At 56.2% G+C, this 20910-nt stretch overlaps 2 long non-coding RNA genes across 2 annotated transcripts; both read left to right on the forward strand.

The window, feature by feature from the left end:
* The first annotated feature begins 6531 nt into the window (after positions 1-6531).
* On the forward strand, positions 6532-8619 carry LOC144285730 (uncharacterized). The gene is made up of 2 exons (XR_013353963.1): positions 6532-6707; positions 7797-8619. It is a non-coding gene; the product is annotated as an uncharacterized LOC144285730 (long non-coding RNA).
* Positions 8620-10018: 1399 nt separating this feature from the next.
* Positions 10019-15304, forward strand: LOC144285729 (uncharacterized). The gene is made up of 5 exons (XR_013353962.1): positions 10019-11060; positions 11693-13502; positions 13692-13890; positions 14290-14538; positions 14789-15304. It is a non-coding gene; the product is annotated as an uncharacterized LOC144285729 (long non-coding RNA).
* The last annotated feature ends 5606 nt before the right edge of the window (positions 15305-20910 follow it).

The following is a 20910-nucleotide window of genomic DNA, read 5'->3' on the forward strand; positions in this document are numbered from 1 at the left end:
GCGCATGTGTGTACTTGGTGTTGGATGTGAAGTGTGTTCTGGACGTGGCATCGGCCACGGTGTGTGTGTGGGGAGGGGACTGAGATATCCCAGGGCCTCTGACATCCCTGCTCAGGAGAAGGCGAACCAGCCAAAAGGGAGGACATGCAGGGAAGGAGCGGCCTTGTGCCCTCAGAGCAGGGACACCTGGCTGTTACTTTCAACCCAGGAGAGTCCTTGGCACCTCAATTTCTGCTCAGAGCCGGGGGAACCCCAGTCCCCATGGGAGAGGTTCCCACACAGATGAATCCAGTTCTGCCCTCGGGCTCCGGCTCATGTAGAGGCAGCTGGGGTGACTACACCCCGTGGCTCACCCGCGGTGGCCGTTGGGGGTCCTACCACACATGTGATATGCAGGGCGGGCAGGAGAGGGGGACCCAGGTCGAGACCCCCATGTGGCAAGGGGAGGCAGACGCTCATGGTGCGGGGGGTTCCCTGTTATCAAGCACCCGGGGCATGGCTCCAGGCTCCACCACAGTGGACGCTGGGTCACTCGCCCGCTGAGCACTTTGTGGATGCCCCTAACCCTCTCTGTTCCTTGTTTACAACCTTGCTACACACAGAGTAGGCCCCCTCCCTGCCTGAGGGCTCCCTCCTGCACCAGGGGGCCTGCGCTCCTGCCAGCAGCTGCCAGCCTGCAGCCTGGAAGGGCAGACACGGCCTCCAGCCCTGGGGACAGAGCCCGTGTGGGTGGGAAGTGGGCTCCCACTGGGCCCGAGGGCCAGGCCCCCGCTGCTCCCTCTCCTCCCTCGGGCTCCCTGACTCAAGTTCCCCGCTGCTGGGGGACCTCTCTCTGCCCACACTCCACATGCTGGGACTGGGAGCAGACCTTCTGGACCCTCCAGACTCGTGTGCCCATGCCCTTGACATGTCAGAGGCTGGCCTCCCAGAGTCCTCAGAGGAGGCCAGCGCAGGAAGATGCCAGCGCTGCAAGGGGAGATGCCAAGTGACCACTGCGGGACTGCACAGGCCTCGCACAAAGCACAGGGCTCATGAGGTCCAGGGAGGGACGTGGGGAGTCCTGGCCAGGGTGTCCCTGGCTGGGGAGGTCCCTGAGGGGGCCCAGAAGAGGCAGGACACAAGGAAGACAGCAGGACAGAGCTTCCCAAGGGGGATGACGTCCGGGTCAGAGGATCACAGGGACCCTTGGGAGAACAAAAGGCCCTGGAGATATTGGCAGAAACGCTGTCATTTGGTCAGAAAAGTTGTGTCACAAAACCCCACTCAACACTGGATGAGGGACTCTGTTGGTTCCAGGAATCAGTGTGTATGAGCCATTGTAACACACATTGCATGGAGTCTAGGATATACTTACTTGTCCTCACTAGACTAGATTCTTCTAGAGGAAGTGCCCAGCTTGAGTGTCTTCATTCTTTTGTTTGTGCAAGGGCCTCTGTTTTCAGGAGCAGATTCCTGGTGTTCATCACCGCTGCTAACCCTGAGGCCTGCCCCTGTCACCTCCCACAGTGGACCTGAGTGTCATGTGGGGGGGGGCACGGGGGCGGGGGTGCACACTGTTGAAACCCCAGTGTTTGGTGCACAGCAGGGACCCAGATCCTCTGGGTCTACTGAGGATGGGAGAGAGGGAGGGAGGATGGAGAGGAAGGGAGGGGAGGAAGGATGGGATGAAAGGGAAGGAGGGTGGATGGGGGAAGGGAAACCACAGAAGTGGGGTCCATACGCCAGGAGCTAGTATTTGGGGTGAGGTCCCAGGGCATCACAGCCCCGGCCCTGGATGGTGGCACAGGCCCTGAGCAGCGGTCCTCCCCGTACGGACCTGCCGTCATCCTGGATCCTCTCCACCGCCTCCTCCAACAGCTCTGAAGGTGCCCAGGGGCCGGGTGGCAGGAGGGGACTCAGGAGGGCCTTCCCGGATCCGTGCCCTGAGGGGTGCGGTGACAGTAGCTACAGGGCCTCCTGCAGGGGGACTGGGACCGGGGATGCCACCCACCTCCTCGGGCACCAGTGTTGTCCCTTCCCTGCCATCTCCCCGACCGTCGTGATGAAGCCTCCTGAAAATACACCTTTGAAAAACCGTGCCAGGGTTTCCGGGGGGTGAGTCTGAGGCCGAGAACGGCAGGTGATGTGTGCACCTGCTGGCTGGGATGGGTGCTGCTCCCTGTTCTCCCAGACACGGGTGCCGTCACCCTTCTCTCCAGTGACCTGCGGGGGCCTCTGTTCCCTCATGTCCTCACCAGGGCCGCTGGTCCCCGCACCATGTACCTGCCGGTCTGAGGGTGACCAGCGCTGCCCCATAGGGTTTCCTTTGCCAGAGTCCCTCCCCGGGAGCTCCCGTCTCTGACACATACTCCCTGCGTCCTCCCCTCCCCTTGCACGTGCGTGTGTTGGTCTCTGTCCCTGTGGACCCCATGGACATGGAGCAGTGTTTGCACCAGAGGCTTGTGAAACCTTTCTCTGGCCTTGGGTTGTGACAATGCTTCTGCCCTCCGAGGGGTGTCTCCCAGCTTTCTGCATTTCCCCTGTTTCTGTGTTGGCCACAGGAGGAACCCACTGTCTGGGTTCTTGCCTGGGGTCTGGCTGTGGGGTCCCAGAAGGATCAGGGTCTCGACCACTAGAGTGTGCCCATATTTATTCAAGGGGCCTCTGTTATGATCTCCTCTTTCATCCTTCAGGGATTTCAGTACCGAAATAGGGGAATTCTGGGTCAAATACACACACACATACGGGGTCCTGTTTGAAAATCTGTGGGCAGCCAAAGGTACCTCCTGGGTGATTCCACTTCAGGGAACATCCAGAACACTTAAAGGAACAGAGAGAGAAAGCAGCTTAGGCTTCCAGGGGCTGGGCTGGGTGAAAAATGGGCAGGGAGGGCTTCTGGGTCAGGGTGTCCTTTGGGGACTGAGATATTCTGTGACTACACAGTAGATGCAGGGCATTCTAAATTTTATTCATGCTAGTAAATAGTGAAGTTAAATAAAATGTACTTTTATTTAAAGCCTAAAATGTATGATTCTAAAAAAAAAGTGAAATAGAAAAAAACAAAAAATCCTGCCCCTAAGAGAAACCATAATAAAGAAGAACATTTCTTCTCCTTCTCCTTCTTCTTCTTTCTTCTTTCTTCTTCTTCTTTTTTTTTAGAGGTTTTATTTATTTATTCATGAGAGACACAGAGAGAGAGGCAGAGACCCAGGAAGATGGAGAAGCAGGCTTCTCATAGGGAGCCCGATGCAGGACTTGATCCCGGGACCCTGGGATCACGCTCTGAGTTGAAGGCAGACACTTAACCGCTGAGGCACCCAGGGGGTCACAGATACATTCCTAGGGGGACATCAGGGTGACCTTGTGGAGCAGGAGGTACATTCAGGGTGGTGGCAGCTGGCGCCCCCTGCGGGTCTACCCCATCCAGAGCAGGGCCTGGTTTCCTGCAGGAGGAGGGGGACCAGGAGCCAGGAGCTCTCCCTGTACAGGTGGCACCTGTCCCTGCACCCCTGTCAGGACACCTGCTGGCTCCAGGGCCCCTGCAGGAGTCTCTGTGGACACCCCCTCTCCCCCCAGAGCTGCAGATGCAGGAGCAGCCTCTGCAGGGGGCCCTCTGGCTGTAGGACAGTCCTCAGGTTCTGGAGGGGTGCGGCTCCCACCCCGGTCCTGGCTGCTCCACCTCTGTGAGAGGGGTCGTGAGAGGGGCTTTGAGGGGTCAGATGGGGACCCTGTGTGAGAGGAGAGAGACCCCCCACATGCCTGCCTCTCTGTGAGCCCCTGTAGGGACAGACCCAGTCGAGGGCCTCCCAGAGGGGCCGCAGCCAAGAAGGAACCTCACCCCCAGGATGTCTCCCCTACGGCTGTACTCCAGCTGGGTGCTCTGAGCCCAGTCTTGGCTCCTTGCCCCACCCCAGCCTCTGAGGCTCCTCCCCGTGGGGCCCAGCCCCTACCCCTGCCCAGACACCCACAGATACCCCGCCCCAGCTTCTCACTCTGGAAGTCAGTTTCCGTGAGTTCCGGCTCTAGGACCAGAGTTCAGTGTAGGATGACCAGGGACCGTGGCCTGGAGACCACTCTGTGGAGACTCCGTCCCCACGTCCACGCTGGCCCTGCTGGGGGGCGGGGCACAACTGTACCACTGGAGGGAGGTGGGACCTGGTGTCCCCCACCTCTCACCTCCAGCCTCTGCAGTGCTCTGCAAAGAGGGGGACGGGCAGCCACCCGGAGGCCTCACAGCCCCACCCGGCCCTCCTCCCTGTGCTCCTGCCCACACCCCCTGTGCTCCCAGATCACACACAGAGCTGGGTGTGAACAGCCTTGCACCCGGGACACAGCGACCCATCCTTGCAGGGCTGGGGTCAGCCCTGGGCAGAAGGGCACGGCCTCCCCCCACCCTATCCCACCAGGCAGCCTGGACCTGGGGAGTGAACAGCACCTGCCCACCAGGCATCTGTGCCCTCATCAGCCTTCTCCTGCTCAGGGTGGGCGCACCCCACATGACCCCTCTTTACTTACACACACACACACACACACACACACACACAAAGGAGGGCGATGGGGCTGCTCGGTGGGATCACAGCAGTGTCTGGCCGGACTGGGCCTCTCTGTGTTCCTTGTGGGCCCCTCCAGGCACATGGTGGAGCCATCGGGGTGACAGGTCACCTACAGTCTGTAGCATGGAAAAGGCTCTCACTGCGGGCTTCCTGAGAACACATCCCGGGTCACGAGGACACAGCAGGACAGTAGGCTGCTTATTTGAGCATCTCCAGCCAAGTGAACTGGAAGGGCTGGGCTGCTCTAGAGCATGGGTGCCCGTGGCGAGGCACCCTGGGCACCCACTGACCTTCAGCCTGGCATCTCCCCTCCTCATGCCACGGTCCTGGGCAGTTCCCAGGAGTCAATGCCCTCATCCCACGGTCCAGCTGCCTCCTACCTCTTCCTTCTTTCCCCCTTATCACCCCCAGGGTCCACTCCTCCTTTGATCCCACCTGGGGAGCTAGTTCCTGTGTGTGTGCAGGCACAACCTTGTACCTGGGCCCACACGAGGATGCTCAGAGGAAAGGGCCCCATATGGGAGCGGTGTGCAGGGGTCACCCAGGACCTTAGGGGCTCTCATCCCCAAAGGAAATCCCCCCTCCCCAGGAAGGTGAAGTCTGGGCCTAGGAAGAGGACCCTTCTCCTCCAGCCTCTGCTCACCCGGTGGGTCCCAGGCCAGTCCCTGTCTCTCCTGACTTAGGTTCCCAATTGCCCCAGGAGGGGTTGGAGGAGGAACATCATCATGTCGCTCAGCGTGTCTAGGTGGCACCTACCGTTTGAGAGGGTTTGACGCAGAGCACTCTGGTTGGGCGCTGTTGTCTCACCAACGGTTGGAGGCCGGTGGATCCTGCACAGGTGCACGCAGACCAGCAGAAAGCATGTGCATGGGACCCCACCTTGCAGCAGGCACGCACCGCCACGGGGTCGCTGAGGGGTTAGTCCCATGAGTCCTTGTCTCCAGTCCTTGTGCTCAGTGACCTGACTCACATCCTCTTAGGCTGGGGCCACCTCCAGTCCTGCCAGGCAGGGCCGCTGGCCTGAGTGGATATGGAGACCTAGGGACAGAGAGACAGGAAATATCTCCCACCTGCCGTCCTGGCCCCCATGTGCCACGTGGGTTCATGACTGGGTCAGGGGAGGTGGAGGTGGCCTCCAGTCTGGGCGGGGAGAAGGTCAGGCTGCCTTTTCCTCCTCTACATCCCTCCCTCTGTTCCTGGCAGCCCCCAAGTGCCCCACAGTCCAATACTTTGGACACCTTCATCTCCTGCTTTAGTCCCCAACACACCCTCCTCAAGCAGGAGTCACTGACAGCATTCTCAAACTAGGAAACGGAGGTTCCAGGAGCTACCACAGGAGCTTCCCGGTCACAGGGCTGTGACATGGCCCTGCTGGGGGTGTGAACCCAGGGCAATCTGGCCTAAAGTCTGAGCTTGCATACAGGTCTGAGGAAGTGGCCTCTGAGGCCAGGCTTGGAGGTGAGGCCAACCTGGAGGGGGCCATGGGGATAGGCAGTGGTGGCAGGGGGCTCTGAGAAACAAAGACTTTGGCATCCCTGGGTAGTAAGTCCTAGGAGGCTGGAAGGGGTGAGGGGTGCACACTGTGGAGGGTTGTTTGGACCAGATTATGCAGGGATCTCTGGAGGTTGGGCAAGGAGTCAGGGGGTTTGGAGGCCCAGGGGACATAGTCTGGACAGTCTTACCAGAGCCACTCCTCCTAGATGTGGAGGGAGCTTGGTGGGCATGTTATTGCCCCCACTCAAGCATGGATCACCAAGCCACTGCCAGGGATGAGGCAGCTGCCTCAGTTTCCTTCTGTGCAGAGTGGTGTCCATGTGGTCTTCTGCCTCTGCCCAGCCCTGGACATGCTGCCTGGAAGATCCAGAGATGGCCTCTGGTCAGGGTAGCAGCTCCAGTGAGGCCAGTACTCAGAGAGGCCTGAGTGAGGCTACCGGAGGGACTCCCCACCTGCCAGTTCACCAGGACACTCTTGTACCTTTTGCCGATCTTCACAGTAGGGCTGACACGGTTCAGGCATCATCGCCCACCTGCTGTATGCAGAGCTGCAGCGAGGAGCCATGTATGCAGATCCTGAGACACAGAGCTCCTGTGAGCCTGAAGCTGCCAGGAGTGTGGTGGAAGCTGAGGAGGACGAGGTGCTGCGTGAAGCTTAGCTGGTGCCTGCGGTTTCCAGAGGTAACTGGGAGGTCAACTCTGGAAGTTGAGGAAAGGAAAGTTCAGTGGGAACTCTGGATTGTGCAGGGCACCCCCTGCCAGCATCTAGCTCAGAGGCTTCTAGAGACTGTGTCTTCTTGGCCCTTTGTGGGTGTGGATTGGGGCCCCAGGCCCCAGGAAGGGCTGTCAGGGAGAAAGGGCAGGACAGTCACCTTCTTGTCTTGGCCACCAGGAGACTCTGGGACAAAGCCCATGTGGATCTCATCCTCTACAAGGGGCTGAGGGAGCTGGCTGAGTACATGCAGAGCGGGCAGGCAATGTCCCTGCAACCAAGGAGGGGCTGCATCTGAGCTGGCCACAGGACTTGGAGTGAGGGCTCCTTTGGGTCTTGGGTGCTGTGTTGGGGGTCTGGTGGCAGAACTGAAGGGCTGGCTGACTTTGCATGGATTGGACACCATGGGTGAATGGGTGCTCTCGGGTGTCCGTGGCCACAGATGGACCTGGAACACACAGGGGAAGGTGTGAAGGAAGTGCCCAGAGACAGTGCCCGCAGCCATGCAGCATTTCCTGCCCGTGGGCAGTGCTTCCCGGCAAAATGTAGCTAGTCTTCCTGTTCCCACAGCACAGAAGGTGCCTGAGTGAGTGGTTCCTCAGAATCCAGGTCAGTCTGTTGCTGGCCTGGAATGCCTATTAAGGTAGTAATTGCCCAGGTAGCCTGACCCAGTCCAGTCTGTAATTGCTTCTCTACCCAACATCCCAGACCTGGAAAGTTGCCCTCTGGCTGGTGCCGCAGGAATGGTTAGAAGGTTCCTCTGAGGGCGACCCCGGTGGCACAGAGGTTTGGTGCCGCCTGCAGCCTGGGGTGTGATCCTGGGGACCCGGGATCGAGTCCCACATCGGGCTCCCTGCGTGGAGCCTGCTTCTCCCTCTGCCTGTGTCTCTGTGTCTATGAATAAATAAATTAAAAAAATTTTTAAAAAAAGGTTCCTCTGATTCAGTAGGAGATCAAAGTTACTACAGCAAAAGAAATTATGAAGATTGGAATGGAGATAAATGGAAGAGAAGAGCACTTGAAGAAATCAGTGACAAGAACAGTTCTCTCTTTTGCAGATTTTACCAAAATTCACAAGGAGACAAAAATGGAAGCATTTTATACCGGCAGTTGCCTACTGAAGTGACGTAGATAATTCTAGAAGCACACAAACTACCAAAACTGACTCAGAGGAAATGGAAAACCTGAGTAGACCTATAATTAGTACATTGACGGAAGCAGTCATGAGAACTTCCCAACAAAGTAAAGCCCAGAACCTGATGCTTTCCATGCTGATGTGTCCCACACATTTGAAGAAGACATAATACTCATGCTTCTGAAATTCTGCAAAAAGTACAAGAGGAGGGCACACTTCCCGACTCACCCTAGAATGCCAGCATTATCCTGATTCTAAAGACTGACAAACATCTTTGAGAAAAGGCAACCGCAGCCCAGAATCCATTATGAAGAGAGATAGAAAAATCCTAGCAAACAAGATTCTAGCAGCACATTGACAGGACTCTACATCATGACCAAGTATGATTTAGGCCGGGGAGACAAAGGCTGTTCTCTATACTGATCAACGTCCTATGCTACATCAGTAAGACACGTCCTCTTAGTTGTTGTAGGATAAGCTTTGACAAAATCCAAACCCTTTCATGATACATGCTCTCAAGAAAATAGAAATAGAATTCTCAATTACAGGGAAGGAGGAACACCTGGGGCACTTGGTTGAGTATCTGACTCTTAGTTTGGGCTCAGGTCATGAATGCATGGGTGTTGAGATCTAGGACCCATTGGTCTCTGCCCTCAGAGGGGAGTTTGATTGGAGATTCTAACCCTCTGCACCTACCCCCATTCATGTGCACACACCCTTTCTCTCAAATAAAGAAATAAATCTTGCGGCTGGTGTTGGCTCTGGAGCTTGCCAGGCTCCAGCTGGGAACTGGAGGCAAAGCTAGTACTGGACATGAGAGTGACTTGAGCTGGTTCTAGCTCTAGATCTGGTGCTAGAGAAGTATCTCTGGTGCTTTCACAGGAATTGGTGATCAAATTTCCTTTCTGGCATTCGAATTTGAACTGGGTCTAGTGTTTTCTGGTCCAGTTTCAATGTGAGAGCTGCTGCTAGAGCTTCATCTACCTCAGGAGCTTGTCCTCGAGATACCTGTCCACAGAAGCTGCTGTAAGAAGTGCTCTAACATGGGCATGGGATGGAACTTTGGAGCTCAAGCTAGATCAGTGCTGCAGCTGGCTCCTCCTCTGAACTCGGCTTTGTCTGTAAGTCTGCAATTGGTTTGGACCTTCTTCGGTCTCTAGATGAGTCCTGCTGCACTTTCCTCCTATGCAGAGCAGGGGGCTATGACATCCCCCTTTCCAGGAAGTCCTATTGGGATCCTTTACAAGGAGCCTTTCAGAAGAGGCCTGCTCTCAGAGAGGAGGACCAAGAGGAGGAGGAGCTGTGTTGGCACAGTTGTGCCAGAAATCACAGGGATGATGAGGAAGCAGACACTGGGGTGGGGGATCGGTATGATCAGTAGATTCTCTGGATCCTGCAGAGCACTCCAGGCTGGGGTCCAGCTCCAGGGCTTCTAGAAGCTCCATTTAGGAGCTGGGGGTTCCTGGCCCCTTCTGTGCAGGTGGAGTGGGGGTCCCTAGCAATTGGAAGGGCTGTCGGGAGAAGGGATTGGACAGTCAGCCACTTTCCTGGCCATCTGGGAACTCTGGGTCACAGCTCATGCCAATCTCCTCCATGTTGGAGTTAGGGGAGGTCATGGAGTGGCAGTGTCCCCAGTACTGAGATCTGGGCCCCATCTGAGCTACTCCAGGCCTTGTGAGTGGGAGCTGGCCTTGTCCCTGGCCCAGGATGTTTGCAGGGGCCTGGTGCCTGCAGGGAAGGTGAATTCTGCAGTGTCCAGGCCAGGTGGGGGAGAGGTGTTCTGGAGTGCCCACAGAGATTGTGGGACCTATACCAGGAAAGTAGGAGAGAAGTGTGGAGTCAGCAGTAAGTGGAGCTGGCAGGGCTCTGTGCCCATGAGCAGGGCTCTTGGGCAAGAACAGGCACTCCTTCAATCGCAGATCAGAAGTCACCTGTGTTTGGTCCTTGGAAATCCAGGTCACTCAGTTGAGAGCAAGGCATCATGCCCAGAGGCTGGACAGACCCAGCCTGATATTATTCCTGAGGTGGTCTGACCTGGCAGGTTGAGGTAAAATTACCTGGATGGTCTATGTCACTCCAGTGATGCCTGCTCATTTTGGGGGCCTCTGCAGGGGGGCATCCAGGGTGAAATCTGGGACCAGGCAGCCCTCCTGTACGTGAACACGTGCCCGCCCGTGCTAGTCCACGTCCCGTGCAAACACAGGCACAGGGAGACAGGTTCTGGCATCCACCTGGCCTCTTCCTGGGGCAGGTGAGGGTGCATGGCAGGGCGTCCCTGCTGTCCTCTGCGGGTGCCATGTGCCCATGAGATTTACAAGGTGCAGGGAAGGGAGCACCGGCTGACCAGCACCGCTTTAACTTGCACACTTCAGAATGAAAATCCAGATTTCAGGAAGGTGACCTGAGGGTCCCTCTGTGGCTTTTACCAGACGGTACTTCCCGCTGCGGGAAGGACATGGCCCTGAGGTCTCAGGGAGGTGTTGGCCCCCCACCGCTCGGAGCTGCAGAGAGGAGCCAGGAGACCTCAAAAATGCAAACACAGTATACAACCCAGTTGTGAGCAGCGGTTCCTGGGGGTGGGGTGGGGGGACAGAGGCATGCCAGGCTGCAGAAGCAGGCCCTGTGGGGAGGGGCGGCCCAGGCTGCCCCCGGGACTACTCAGGTCTGGGCAGCATATTCAGCGACACGAGGAGGACCCGGTCCTGCCCTGGATGTAGGGGCTGGGTGCAGGGCAGCGGCCCCCACCCACATCACCGAGGATACTGCGCTGGTGGCCCACCTGGCCCCCATCATCCCCTGTCCCCGGAGGCTCCCTTGGAACGCTGCAGGGTGAAGGCTGGTGAGAACCCACAGGGGTAATGGGACTTGTTACTGGTCACTGCTATGCTCCTGATACTGGGGGGTGCTGGGGACACAGCAGGATGGGGGAGGGGGGAGCCCCTGCCAAGTGAATAGCAACCTGGACGCGCAGCCACACTGAGCAAGACACTTTCAGGGCACTAAGGACCCAAAGGCACGGGCGGGCTTCTGGGACAGGCAGGTGGGGTTGGGGTGCTCCAAGAACATCTAGGGGGCCCTGGGGGCTACTTGTAAACCGACAGAGAAGGATGACCCTGGCAGGAGGGGACCTGCAAGGTTGCCACCCTGGAGATGAACCCCAAGAGAGCCCAGGCAGCCAAAGGAGAAGGTGAGTGTGCTTAAGGCCAGAGAGAGGCAGGGGCCCGCCTCCGGGTGAGGAGAGGAGGGTCGCCCCCAGCCCTCCCCCTGCTGCTGCAGTGCTTGCTGAGCCCGCTCTATCTACCTCTGGGCCCCGGCGGGGGCGCACCCTGACCACCTGGTGACCTGACGGTGCTGGGGGCGGTCACCAGGACAATGACCCGGGAGTGCTGGTCGGGATTCAGGACCACGGTGCGATGAGTGCCATGCCACCAACCAGGGGCCGGGGAGCTCAGGGGGCTGTGATGTGGAGAGGTCCCCAGACCCCGGCTTGGGGAGGGCCAAGGGAGGGCCTCCTGCCCCAGGTCATCCAGGAGACTGACTCCCCGGGGTTCCCCAAGGGCTTTGCCCCTCATGTGGCCATGACCTCAACCCAAGGAGTCTGGGCCGCTCCCTCCATCCACCCCCACCCTCCCCACCCCGGTCAGCCCCACCCCTGACCAGGGACAAACCACTCTTCACACACGTGTAAGATGATCCGAATCACCTGTTCACAAACAGTTGCCCTTCAGGAGGCGACAGGAATATTTTTTTTTTTTTTTTTTTGCAACAGGAATATTTTTGCACAGTTTATATTGTGAAGTGTCCCTCCGTTGTCCACAGCTCAGCCCCGTAGTGACAATGAGTCAGCCCTGCAGGTGGTGAGAGCCCGAGGGTGTGGAGGTCCGTGCTGCCACCCTGGGAGCTGCTGGAGCCAGGGCAGCGCCCTCTCCTATGTCACCTGTCCTGTGGCCGCCCACGGAGGGCCCAGGGCTGAGGTGGGTCCTCTCCGCCCCGGAGAAGCTCTCTGCCTCAGGCCCCGGATCCTGTGTCGGGGCAAAGCCGCTGTCCTCACAGTCTGGCTGTGATGAGGTCGCAGATTCCATCCGGGGCCCCATCCTGGGTGTCCCAGAGCAGGGAGCCCTGGGGGCTGGCAGGGGGCCCCAGACCCACTCAGCCACCTGGAAGCTGCTGGGTGGGCTTCATTCAGTCGCCAAATGGACACGAAGCCCCTTCAGGACATTGTGCATGATTCAGCGTCCGCGGCAGACACAGCTCCCTGGGCTCGGGGCTGCCGCTCGAGTCGGGGAGTCACCGGGAGCCCTGGACCTGGGCCTGGTGGCCTCCTCTCCACAGGGATTCCTCTGCCTCTTTGTCAGAAGGTTGAGGGACCCGAGGACGAAGAGACTCCGTCTCCGAGGTGAGGGACATGCGGGGCTTTGGGGGTGTGGGGGGCAGAGCCTGGCACCCCACATCCTGTGATTCCTGCTGCAGGGCTGAGGTGTGGGGGCCCCTCGGGCAGGAGCACGGGAGTCAGAGAGCTGTGGCCGGGGTCCCGCAGCCAAGGGAGCAGCGGGGAGGCTGGGGGCTGAGATTGTGCCTTGAGGGGAGTGGCCCCTCCACTGCCCACCCCAGCCCGGCCTGTCCTGACCGGACCCTGGGGCCCCCCACTCACATCCAGGCCTCACACCTCAGTCCCCCAGCCCCGCGGCATGTGGGAAGTGGACGGGGTGGGGGCTGCGTCACCCAGAGCAGCTTCAGGGAGAGGAGGAGACCCCATGTGCCCCGAAGGGAGTGGGACAGCTTCGGTGCAGGGGCGGGGCGGCGAAGGGCCCTGACAGGGACACTGGGCAGGCTGCGCAGGGGATCCGCCTGTGCCTCCCCCTCACATAGAGAAGTAGCAGCACCTACTGTGTGCGGCCAGAGCAGGGACAGGACAGACCCGGTGCCCCCTGCCCACCCTCCTGGCATCTAGAGTGCAGAGGGGGGACCCAGACAGACAAGGGAGGTGGGAGGGGGGTCAGCTCCCCGGAGGCAGGCAGGGGCGCTCACACCATGGATGGAGGGCTCCCCCCTGTGGGGACATCCAGCCCCGCCTGCTGCCCAGACCTGCCCCTGCCTGGGTGGCCTTGGGGGTGGCTGGGGTGGGCCCTGGGTCTGGCTGGACCATCCCCAGGGGCTCAGGGGTCTGCGTGGGAGGGAGGGCCAGGCCCCTGAGCTGCTGTCTGCCCTCCTGCCTCCAGGGCACCTGGCGGGACCGGTCCTCGGAGGACCTCTGTCAGCCCTCAGACACGTGTGTGTCCGACCTGGGAGCAGGAGGTCGGGGCGCAGGACAGTGGAGAGGGCCAGGCGGGCTGCGATGCCTCCAGGGGGGCTTCCAGGCACTGTCTCTGCAGAGCGCCACACAGGAGATGGGCAGGGGGCTGGGCAGCGGACACCTGCTTCAGCTTCTGGAGGGAGGGCAGGGGCACCACCCCGCCAGTGCAGGCCAGTAGAGGCTCAGGATGGGTGCAGCCAAGGAAGGGTTTCCAGATCCAGGGCCCGGAGAAGGCCGGGGAAGTCCTCCTGGCCAGATGCTGCCCGGGTCACTGCCCTGCTGGTCCTGAACCTGACTCTGCTCCTAGAGGCGGAGCTCACGAGGCCGAGCCTGAGGGTGAGCCCAGGGGTGGGGGGGCTGTGTGGGTGAGACTGTGTGGACGGGGCAGGGGTGGATGGTGAGCAAGGAGCCCCTCGGGTGGAGGGCGGTCGGGGGCACCTGTGAGAGGAGTAGTTGGGTGAGGAGGCCATGTTGACCTCACCTCCCTGACCAGAACCCCCCCCCGTTTTGGAACCGGGTAACCAGGCACCCGCATTCCAGAGACAGGCCTCTACATGCTCACTTGGTTGGAGATCATCTATCCAAGAGCATGTTTTCCTGCTGCTTCCATATGTCTGGATGTTGCAGAGGGAGGACTGCACGCCCTGCCAGCAGTGCCACCCGCGGGGAGTGTCCTGGCAGGGCTCCCCGACGCCTCTGGCCACTTAGAAGGAAGGGTCGAAAGGTAACACGGGACCCCAGGGCCATCCCGCCAGCCCCACACCCCTCTGACCAGACCTTTGCAGCCCCGGGGTCCCCTCCCCGAGGGTGCATGTGGGAGGCGGCAGGGGTCATGTGGCATGCGAACGGGAGAAGGCTGATGAGGGGTCAGAACCTGGTGGGCAGGTGGTGGTCACTCCCCAGGTGCAGGCTGGCTGGTGGGATGGGGTGGGGGGGCCGTGCCCTTCGGCCCAGGGCTGACCCCGGCCCTGCAGGGATGGGTCGCTGCGTCCCGGGTGCAGGGCTGTGCACACCCAGGTCTGTGTGTGATCTGGGAGCACAGGGGGAGTGGGCAGGAGCACAGGGAGGAGGGCCGGGCGGGGCTGTGAGGTCTCTGGGCGGCTGCCCGTCCCCCTCTCTGCAGAACATCAAAAATGAAGTGGAAAGGAGGCTGCAGACCCCGCTTCATCCCCTTACCGAGGGGCAGTTGTGCCAGGCTGCCCAGCAGGGCCAGCATGGAATCCGACGCAGAGTAGCCGCACATGGCTCCCCTCACAAGGGACCGGGGCTTGTCTGGGAAGGCCTGTGACACTGCCCAAGCCACTGTACCTGGTCCAGGTCCTACACCGGACTCTGGTCCTAGAGGAGGAGCTAACAGAGGCCGAGCCTGAGGGTGATAAGCCTGGGGCTGGGGAATTGGGGTGTCTGGGCAGGGGTGGGTGCTGGGACCCACGGGGAGGCGCCCCCAGAGGCTGGGGTGGGGCCAGGAGCCACAGTTGGGCTCAGAGCACCCAGCTGGGGGATGGCAGTCGGGGAGACGTTCCATGGTGGGTTCTTGGCGGCGGCTTCTAGAAAATGCAGTGGGATATTCCTACTCTGGAAAGGCCCTTCTGGAAAGCAGACATGTTGATCTCCTCTTGCAGCTTCATGGTCGCCTCAGCAGCTCGTGGTGGCTGCAGCCACAGATCCTCTACAATCTGAAGATCTCGATCCAGCCGCAGAAGCAGCAGCAGAAGCAAAGCCAGCTCGGGATCTACAGGCCTTTCCATCAGTCCGCGTCATGCTTCCTGCAGCAGCAGCTCCGCCTCTAGTGCCCGCCTCCTGCAGGGGCTCCAGAAAGCAAGCTAGAGCCAGGGCAGGATCCACCACCTGGGGACCTGGAGCCAGCTCTGCACCTCCTTTTGCAGAAGAGATGGAGCCAGCTTGGGACCCAGCAGCCCTCAGGGAGCGCCAGCCCTGGAGCTACCCTCACTGCCAGCTCCCAATGCACAGTTTCAGCCCGATGCCCCACTCAACACTCTGTGGAGTGTTCCTCTCCCCTATTGTGGCTTCTGTTTGCTTTTGTGTTTGTTTTTACTTTGTCTCTTTTTGTTTTTGTTTTTTCACATTCTTTCTGCTGTTCTCTACTTTGGATTTTAAATAGATTTAGTTATTTTCAATTGAGCAACTCATGAGCATTAAGTACATTTCCAACGCTAAGACACAATGTCACAGAACTTAGGTGCGGAAAGGACATCCCGAACCAGAAGCCCTCATCGCTCCCCAAAGGACCACCTGAACCAGAAGCCCTCCCTGCCCATTTCTACCCAAACCAGCCCCTGGAACCCCTAAGCTGCTTTCTCTCTCTGTTCCGTTACCTGTTCTGGATGTTTCCTACAAGTACATTCACCTAACAGGTACCTTTGTGTCTCTGCCCACGTATTTTCAAAGGAACCCTTATGTGTGTGTTTATTTGACCAGGTTTCCCCTTATTCAATATTGAAATCTGATCCCAGAACTGGCAGGAGAGCTGAGACTGGCGCTGCCCCAATTTCTGGAGCTGGTGCAGGCATCAGCGTTAGACCTGGCTCTAGCTCCGGGGCAGGTGTTAGAGCTGTGAGAATGCTGAGTCCACCTCCATGGAAGATCTAGAGCTGGTTCTGCATTTGGATATGGTTCTAGAGCTGACGCTACCTCTGGTGCTGAAGCTAGAGCTACCACTGTGGCTCTGGCTCTGTAGCTGACACTGAAGCTGGCTCCGACTTCCGAGTGGGTGCTGGAGGGGCTTTAGCTGTGGATCTTGTACTGAAGCTGGCCGCTGCTCTGGGGCTAGTATATAGCTGGCACTAGAGTTACAGACGGCTCTAATCATGGAAGTGGTACACGAGCTGCACCAGTGTGAGAGCTAGTGTTAGAGCTGACTCTGGCTTTGCATGCTAGATCTGGTGCTTGTGGCTCTAGTGTATAGCCAGTCCTAGGTCTAGCTCTGTAGCCAGTGGTAAAATGGGTGGTAGAGCTGGTTGTAGCTCTGTGCAGGCTCCACCGATGAGGTTGGCATCAGGGCAGAGGCTAACACGAGAGCAGGGACAGGATCTGGCCCAGGAGTTGGTGTATAGCTCATGCCAGAGCATGATCTAGCTTTGAGGTGGGTGCTGAAGCTGGTTCTTTTCTCTTGAGGGGACACTGGATCTAAGTCTGCTACTGGTTGGTGTCCGTGCAGGCTTTCACTCTGGAGCTGGTGCAGGAGTTGGCACTTGTGAGAACTCCAGCTCCGGACCTGGTACAAGAACAGTTCCTGGTGTAGCCTCTAGCTCTGATCTTGGTGCTGACTCTAGTTCTGGAGCCAATGCTAGAACAGGTGCTGGAGCGAGCTCTTCCTTGGAAACTGGCACTGCCTCTGAATGTGCTTCAGGCTGATTCTCACTCTCAAGTGGGCACTAGAACTATCACTGGGCTGGCACTAGAGTTGGCAAAAAAGAAAAAAAAAAAAAGCTGCGTCTAACTCCGGAGTTGATGCAAGTGTCAGAGCAGGAGTTAACTCTAGCTGTGGAGCTGGCCTGAACTCTGTTGCTACAGCTGAGAATGGAACCGGCTATAGCAGGGGATCAGGTGCAGAAGCTGGTGGTAGCATTGACTGAGTCTGGAGCTTTGGCTGGAGCTGGCTCGGGAGCTCCCTCAAGCTCTTGAGCTGGTGCTGAAGCTAGTTCTGGCGCTGGCACTAGCTCTAAAGATGACTCTAGCTCTACAGCTGCCTGTAGCTCCAGCTGTGTTGCCAGCGCTAATACTGGAGCAGGCCCCAGTTTGTTTCTGTCATCTGTTAATCTGGAATTTATGTGGGGTCTGATCCAAACTCTAGAGCTGGCTGGCACTGAGCTGGCAAGGATGTTGGCAGAGCTGCCTCTATCTCTGCAGTTGTGTGACAAAGCTGGAGCTGGACCTGGTTCTAGCCCTGAAGCTGGCTGGAACTTGTTCTGGAGCTGGCCTAGAGTTCTAGGGCTTTTACAGGAGCTTAGGTTAGAACACCAGCTCTGGATTTGATACCATATCTGGTGATCAAGCTGGCTCCGTGTCTGCAACTGGCACTGGCTCTGAATCTGGAAGTGGCACTGGAGCTGGTACTGGCTCCAGCTCTGGAACTGTCGCATGCACTAGTGCTGGACTTGTCACCTGGCACCATATCTAGCTGTTGGGCTGGTGCCAAAAATGACTCTAACTCCAGATTTGGTACGGGTGCTGGACAGGAGCTGGCAATGAAAGTGGTGCTAGCTCTGGAGCTGGGGTGGAGCAGGCACCAGAGTTGGTACTGGTGCTGCAAGAGGACAGAGGTTTGTCAACATGATCCCCTTCCCACGTGCCTGTCCGGAAACAGACTACTTTCCAGTGCCTTGCAGAGAAGCCACAACCCAGGAACCCACCCCAGGACGTCTTCCTCCCCTATAGACTGTGTGTATGCCTATCAAATAAATTTCTTTTCTTCCCTTCCTTATCTTCTCATCTCATCTAATCTCATTTCGTCACGTGGCAAAATATAGATGCATTGAGAATAGTTAACTTCACATCATACTATGCAAGTTACAGGATATCAAAGAAAAGAGTGGACTTCCCCCAAGAACCTTGAATCCTCGTTGGGAGAGTTTTTGTGTGGTTTGAATTGTACACTGGAGAGATGTGCCATGCTAGGAGGAAAATGACTTAGGTATTCTCTTCATTTGGAGATTACATATGGCTAAAGGGGATGTGTGGGTGCCAAGTTAAGGCTGGGTGGGCTGTGACCCTCAGTCTTCCATGTCAACCTGACCAGGCCATGGCGTGAAGTGACCCAATGTTATTGGATGTTTAATCTCCTTGCCGGGAAAAGTGTTTTGTAAACACAGATAGCGTGCACAGTTAGTTGACTTTAAGGGGAGTGCCGTCACCAGTATGGCTGAACCTCATCAAGTGAGGGCCTTATGAGCAACACCAGATGTTTCCCCAAGAAGGAAATCTGCCTTGGGACTTGCAACAACTGGAAACCCGCCGGACTTTCAAGTCTGCAAACCTATACAGTTTGGACTTGTCAGCCCACACGATCATTCAAACCAACATATTAAATAAAAGCAATCTCAACTCTTTCTGCACACACACACACACAGTGTACACATGTGCATGCATGCGTCCTATCGGTTGTTTCCCTAGAGAGCCCCAACTAACACAATGATAAAATATCTTTGTCCTTCTCAATCCCACCTTAGAATCACTGTTATATATGAGCCTTAGAGACTGAGTGCCAGGTAGTGTGCCGACAAAGTGTCTACCCAGTCCAGACCTCACACCTCATAGTGGGCTCTGCACCCTCTTTCTGGGAATTCTGAGAAAAGCCTGGCTTTCCCGGCCTCAGACATACAAATGACGCTCCAAGCTCTCTTACCTGTAACGGGCCAAACTGGGGGGCTCTCACTCCTGAGGCCAGCTGGCAACACCATCAGCATCCAAACTCCTGGAATAGAACAGAGGAGACGTGCAACCTCTGAAAATATACCTAAAACAGTATTTTCACACCGTGGATGTCCACAACAGGAGGTCAGTACGGAATATGCTATCCTCCCTCTAAGGATGCATGCTGGGTACGCAGGGGAGGTGGCCTATTGGTTATTACCTGTGAGGACACACACTTGATACGCTCTGTGTCCCGTACAGTCCTCTCCTTTAATGGTAAAGATTTGCACATCAGTAAGGAGAAGAGGGAACCAAGGCCTGGATATTACCATTAATAATTCAGTTTCTAGTCTTCACTCACTTGGGCTGTCATCTAAAGCAGCCCACGCCCAGGTACACAGCAGCCAGAACAGGGACAGCCAAGGCCGGGAGATCCAGAACTTTCATTTAACCATCCTGCAGCAAGGATTTAATATTTAGATTTGGATTGGCTTCCAGAGAAGTTCTATCTCTCTCTCTCTCTCTCTCTCTGTGTGTGTGTGTGTGTGTGTGTGTGAGAGAGAGAGAGAGATAAACAGAAGAAGAAGAGATAACGAGAGATGTCTTGGTGCAGAAAATCCTCTACAAAAATCCAAAACTATTTCACGACAAATACACTCAAGAAAACTAGAACCAGAAGGGAATCTCCCGAGCCTGATAAAGGGCATCTGTGAACCATGCCCAACTCATATCACACTTAATGTAGAAAAGCCTGGACGCTTTGTCCTTGAGGTCAGGAACAAGATGATCAATGCGCACTTTCCCCAATCCTAAGTCTACACTCTACTGGAGGTTTCATTCATGTCAATTAAGCAAAAGAATTGAAAAAAATTCATTTTCGATTGGAGGGGAGGAATAAAATTATCTCTATTTGCAAACCACGTGACCATGTATATAGGAAATCATAGAGAATACCCAGTAAAGCTACTGGAGTAATAAAGTAGCTCAGAAGGCTGCAGGAGACAGAAGAACACAAAAGAGCAATTGTGTGAGACCGTAACTTGGGGCAGCCACAGTGGAAAACGACATGGAAGTTCCTCAAAACATTAACCATAGAAATACCATATGATCCAGCAATCCCACTCTTGGGTATTTATCTACCGGAAACAAAAACACTAACTCAAAAAGATATCTCCCCCAACATGTTCATGGCAGCATTCCTTACAAGGGTCTAGACATGGAAACCACCACAGTGTGCATGATGGGTGGATAGATAAAGATGGGGGGCTTGTGTGTCCATACATATGTGTGTGTGTGTGTGTGTGTGTGTGTGTAAATACATAATAGAATACTACCCAGGAAATCTTACCATTTGTGACAACCCGGATGAAACTGGGTGATGAACCAAAGATATCGAGATGCCTGGGTGGCTCAGTGGTTGAGCGTCTGCCTTCGGCTCAGATCATGACCCCAGGGTCCTGAGATCGAGTCTCACATCGGGCTCCCATAGGGAGCCTGCTTCTCCATCTGCCTGTGTCTCTGCCTCTCCCGCTGAGTTTCTCATGAATAAATAAATACCTTAGAAAAAAGAAAGGAAACTTGGGGATATTATGCTAAATGAAGTAAGTCAGAGAAAAACAAATATCATATTATCTCACTTATATGTGGAAACTTAAAGAAAAAAATTAGAGCTCACAGATACAGAGAACACAGGCGGTTGCCAGAGGCAGGGGCTGGGGGATGACTGAATTGGGTGAAAGTGGTCAAAAGGTACAAACTGCTGGTTTCAAACAAATAAGTTACAGGCATGTAATACACAGCATGGTAACTATAGTTAATACTGTGTTGCACATTTGGAAATTGCAGAGAGGTAAATTGTAAACGTTCTCGTCACATGAAAACAATGTGCAACTATGTGAGGCGATAGATGTTAGCTGGACCTATTGCGTGATCATTCCGCAATATGCACAGCCATGGAGCCATCACGTATATCTGGAACCAAAAGAACAGCACATATCAATGAAAAGTCCATTTCTATACACTCCATGAAGAAAGCCAGTTGCTTTATAATAGCATCTGAAACAATGTGACATTGAGAATAAAAAGCCCAAGACTTGGACCATGAAAGCTACCAGGAAGCTACAAAAGATTATTCAATGCAACTCAAGAAGACCAAAATAAATGGAAAGTCATCCCGTATTCACGGACCGGAAGACCTTATAGTATTAAGATGGCAATGCTCCACAAACAGAACTGCAGCTTCAGTGCAATCCCCTGCAAATATCAGGTGCCTTTCTTTTCTTTTTCCTTTTTTGCATAAATTGACAAGCCAATGATAAAATGCATATGGAAATTCCAGGGAGCCAGAACAGCCAAAACAATATCGAAAAAG

The sequence above is a fragment of the Canis aureus genome, chromosome 16 (genome assembly GCF_053574225.1).
Source record: "Canis aureus isolate CA01 chromosome 16, VMU_Caureus_v.1.0, whole genome shotgun sequence".
Lineage (NCBI taxonomy): Eukaryota > Metazoa > Chordata > Mammalia > Carnivora > Canidae > Canis > Canis aureus.